Source organism: Salminus brasiliensis, chromosome 12, assembly GCF_030463535.1.
Source record: "Salminus brasiliensis chromosome 12, fSalBra1.hap2, whole genome shotgun sequence".
In the NCBI taxonomy this organism is placed as follows: Eukaryota; Metazoa; Chordata; class Actinopteri; order Characiformes; family Bryconidae; genus Salminus; species Salminus brasiliensis.
This window is the reverse complement of record NC_132889.1, coordinates 14004990-14010294: the sequence shown is the minus strand read 5'-3', so window position 1 is coordinate 14010294 and position 5305 is coordinate 14004990. Positions and strand designations below refer to the sequence as shown.

General features: G+C 42.9%; 1 pseudogene; it reads left to right on the top strand.

Moving 5' to 3' along the window:
- Positions 1 to 3359: 3359 nt before the first annotated feature.
- Positions 3360 to 5067, top strand: LOC140574527 (uncharacterized; annotated as a pseudogene).
- Positions 5068 to 5305: the final 238 nt, after the last annotated feature.

Below are 5305 nucleotides of genomic sequence, written 5' to 3'. Positions count from 1 at the left end.
CTGTCTGTCTTTCTGCCTGACTTTTCATAGCTCTCATTCCAACTGCATGTCTTTCCATTTGTTTTTTCAACTGTCTGCCAGCCTGTCATTCCAACTACCTGTCTGTCTATCTGTCAGTCTTTTGGCCTGACTTTCCATGTCTTTCCATCATTTGTTCAAACTGCCTGTCATTCATTTTCTACCTGTCTTTCTTTTTTTCTCCCTCTCTTTACATCTGCCTGTCTTTCTTTCTGCCTGTCTTTACATCGGTCTTTCTTTCTGCCTGTCTTTACATCTGTCTTTCTGCCTGCCTGTCTTTACATCTGTCTTTCTGCCTGCCTGTCTTTACATCTGTCTTTCTGCCTGCCTGCCTGTCAAATCAACTGTCATTCCACTTCTCTTTCTTTGTGTCTGTCTGTCTGTCTTTCCAACTACATGTTTTTCCATCTGTCCATTGTTCTTTATGTCTCTCTTTCCACCTGTCTCTCTGCCTGGTGGTCTGTCTTCCCATCTCTCTGTCTTTTTGCTTGCCTGTCTGTCTATCTGTCTTTCTGCCTGCCTTTCCAACTGCATGTGTTTCCATTTGTTATTTTGTCTGCCTATCCATTTTACTGTCTTTCTGTCTGAAAGAGATCTGAGATCTGCCTTCATCTCTACACTTTATTGCAACATCATAATGAAGCTTTTGTGTGTTTTCTGCTTTTGTCTTACAGTGTATGATGAGGTTGATGACATCCATCCTGTGATGGTGAACATTTGTCACCGCTTCAGCTGAAACAGTGCTGGGAGTTTTCCTCTAAAGGACTCCTATGTGATCTTCAAGAGATGCTCAGCAAAAGTGTAAGCACCCCACTTCCATTTCCACCAGCAGACCTACAGAAGACTCTTAAATTCAGTGATGCTCTCAGAGGTGTACAGGTTCAAGGGGAGGTGCTTCAGTGTGTGTCTAATATTACACTAAATTATGTAAGCACTCCCTTGATGATGTTGGTGTAACGGGCCGTCTGCATCCTGAAGTGATTCCATTGTTTTGGTCACGTACTTACTAAACATAGACGCTGTGTGGGTTCTGTGTGGTAAAATGTAGCTTCTGGTTTCTGGTGGGTGTTTTTCTTTTTAATAAGGCTGATATTCTTTTATATAAGTGGAACCTACATTATGTACATTTTGCCGTGTCAGGATGAAATATGATTTTTTTTAGCTGGTATAATAAAACCTTTTTACTTAATTTCATTGTTTTATTTGCTGTTAATGTCATATTGTAATGGTATGGGGTGCAGTTTCTTTTAATTTAATCTTCATAAACATTGTTAATGTCTTTCTGTTTCTGTTGCTCTTTCAATTAATGCTAAAGTTCAATATGTTTACTATTTACTTTCTATAAATAAACAGTATAGAAAGACATTTTGATCATGAGTGGATATTTCTGGTACTCTTTAGTCACTATAGGGTCCAAAATGGCTCATCACTGAGGTGGTACATCTAAAAGCACATGCTCGTGCCTTTTGCAGAGGAGACACCGTTGTACCATAGTTTAAAGGTGCATTTTAGCCTCTTGGGGAACTTAATAGAACCTTAACTTGTACAAAAAGTACTTGTGCTGAAAGGTTCTCTGTGGTATCTCAATAGGGTACAATAATGTGCACTATATAAGGGAGAAGCCCTCAACTGACTGCACAATAGAAACACCTATATCTGTATGCTGTTCATCGACTTTTCCTCCGCCTTCAAAACAGTCATCTCCACCAGACCTGGAAATCAACACCTGCATTTGTAATTGGGTTTTGGGACATCCTAATAAAAAGACCCCATTATGTGCGGTTGTGTAGTTCTGTGTCCTGCAGACTCTCTGTGTGACAGTGGAATATGGCAGCTCCACTGTGGCAGACTGAGGCTCTGCAATAGGTGGTGAGAAATGCTCAGGACATCATATCTGCATATAAGTTCCCCTTCCATGAGAGATGTTCCTCACCAGCACTGTGTGTGGAAGGAGATTGCAGGGACACCTTTCACTCCAGCCACACACTGTATAACCACCTACCATCCAGGAGGAGATGAAGAAACCAGTGAGATGAGACTGTCAGTGTTTGTGTTGTAATATTTCACATTAAAATATTCAAATCTAGGACCGCCTACTTAATCTGCCTCGGCACTTGTAAAGCCATCACTAGACAATATGACAGGAACGACATTCTCTCATTTCTTGAAAAAGTTGTCAGTAGTTTAGTGTTCTGATGGATTTTAGTTCAGTTCAATGTGAAGGAAAGGACACTCTCCCTCTCTATGGAGTTCACTCTTATAAAGCAAAAACACACAACAACAGCTTCTGTACTCGACAATCTAATACAATGTCTTTAATATTCAGCCTCCAATCACTCACTATTAAGGGCACAGAAGCCGTTCACTCAAATAGAAGAGTGCACTTCTATATAGTGAGAAGGAATCCCTTTGGAATTGACCTCATGGATGGAGCTTGGATGTCACCATGTGGTCAAACTGATAAACTGCAAGAGTTATAAATAGATGCACATATTGACAAAATCTGAATAAATGGAAAACATTAAACTTTACTAACAAAAATAGCAGAATCTTCTGCAATTTAACAAAAAGACTTTAGTTATGCTGATATATCTCTGCCAAATACATCAAATACTGTCAATAATGCATTTAAAAATTAAGAACTGCTAGAAAATATGTAATTTCTTTTGTAATGTAAATTATGTAATGTAATTTCTTCTTACTTTTCTAATATTTAAATCAAGCATAAATGACCCATCCCCACATTCCCCAATACACACATAAAGGTATTACAGTCCATCTGTGCAACATGTTGGGTGCAGATTCCTACCAGAGCCCCACCAGTTACAGCAGACATATGACTCCCATCATAAAGCTATGAACTCTGCAAGTGTTTCCGGTTCTGGTGGACAGGTCGTACGCTCGCTCACCTGCTGTTTGATTGTTTGCTCTCTTATTACTTGAAAAAATTACTTGTTACTCCTCAGCCTCAGTTGATATTCCTTCATCTTCGCTTTTGCTTATTTCTCTTAGCTAGTTGATTTTGTAATCTTTGTGCCAACTGCGACCTCTTGCTTCACGTTCCTTCGTCTCACCATCCGTCGATTGTGTTTCTGTGTGTTTGTTTACCTCGAGGAACATGGTGACCGTGGAGGAACGTGCTCTTCGAACGCTCAGCTAGGAGCTTGCCCTGCTGGACCGGCAGATCCAGTGGCTGTTGGAGTAGCGGGCTCTACCAACAGAAGACGAGGCTGGGGGCCGTTGGCACCGTGGTTCTCCACGTTGGAACAAACGTCGTCTCGGCAGCGAGGTTCTGAAGTAGCACTTCCGCAAGCTTCTGGTATCACACCGTCCGGAAGAAGATGGACGCCCGCGTACGGTTGAAGGAGCGAGCCGTTCAGCCGTCTCTCCACTGCTGGCTTCGGGATTGGTGCGTCAGCGTTGGAGCAGACTTCTTAGACATCTGGGAGAGGTTTCGGGAGCATCCAGCCCTCTACCGTAGAGATGGGCTTCGTCTGAGCCGCCTGGGGTCTTTTACAACCTGATTAGACTCAACATTAGCGCTTCGTGATGTTCGAGTACTAGCAACTCCCGCATTAAGTTTGGGCTGTTAAACGTACAGTCTCTAGCACGTAAAGCTGTCATTGTCAATGAAATGATTACTGTAAACCCCCTCAGTTCACTGTCTTTGTGAAACGTGGGTTAAACCTAATAAATTATTCCTATGAATGAATCGACTCCACCAGGCTTTAACTACTGCAGTTTTCCACTAAGGTCTGGTCGTGGCGGCGGCGTAGCCTCAATCTATGATTCAGTTCTAGGTATAATCCTAAACTCAGGTTATGAAGCTAAATCATTCAAGTGCTTAGCCTTAAAGTGGCAGGCTTTTCTCCGGCTTCTAGAAAGCAGCACTCTTTTCTGCTTATTACAGTCCATCATCCTCCTGGACCTTATACAGATTTTCTTGAAATGCAATTTTTGTGAAATTGCTGACTTTTCAGAAGTAGCTGTCTCTACTGATAAGGCTTTGATTGTTGGAGATTTAAATATTCACTTTGAAAAGACTCAGGACCCCCTTAGAACTGGGTTTAAATCAATCTTAGATGCTTTGGGATTTATTCAAAATGTTATAGGTCCAACTCATAGATATAGGTCCAACCATACACTAGACCTAGTTCTGACCCTGCGTATTGAAACAGAACATTTAGTAAGCATTTCTCAGCCTGACTCCATTTCTGACCTTTACCTAATCCCCTGACCCTAATGCTTGCCGCTAACCCTTGTGGGAAATCCTGACTCCTGATCCGGACCTTGGAGGAATCACTGTCTCCGTGTTTAGCTTGTTTTTTCTGCTTTCTACCACTTTCTAGCGCTTATTTAGCGGCATAGCTGGAAAGCTAAGGCAATTGCTAGCGCTAAGGCTGAAGCTAGCCGACTGGAACACCACTCCCTCCCCCTGATTCGCGTGTCAAACAAGTTTGCCCCTCTCAGTGAAACACCCGCTGAGAAGCCTGTTCAAAGAACTCTGGTAATAAGAGACTCTATTGTTCGACACGTGAAAATAGCTCGTCCTTTAGAGGCTCCAGCTGTAACCATTAGCTGTTTACCGGGAGCCAGAGCACCGGACATTAGCGGCAACCTTAAGTGGTTAGCAAACAGGAGATATTTAAGGATAGTTATTCATGTAGGGGCCAATGATATTTGTCTGCGGCAGTCTGAAGTTATGAAGGATAATATTAAAGAGGTGGTTAAACTGGACCAGATGATGTCCGATGCCGTAATTTGCTCTGGCCCCATCCCAATGAGTCTTACAGCCGACTGAGCTGAGTCTTACAGCCGACTCACAGCGCTGAACCGCTGGATGTCCAAGTGGTGTTCAGACAATCATGTGGGCTTCATAGATAATTGGTTACAGTTTGAGGGCAAGCCTGGTTTTTTAGGTAGGGATGGTGTCCACCCCACGCGGGAGGGTGCTGCCCTACTTTCGTGCAGCATAGCCCATAGTCTGCTAGTTAGTCGGCAGAGGAGTGTAAAAGGCTGCTGACAATCCAGAGTCGAGACCAGGCCGCAGACAGACCGGCTAAACCGACCGTCTGCGCGCTGCTTTGAGGCGTCACCTGAGTTTTACCGTATTGAGACTGTGCCCCGAATTAAACCCAAACATAGAACATCTAGATAAGCTCGTTTTAATAATTTAATCAGTGTTAAATCAAACGATCTCGCAATCAAATGATAACAGCAGCACCTCAGACCTCGGTCTAGAGCTCGGTCTACTTAATATTAGATCACTAACCTCGAAAGCAGTGAT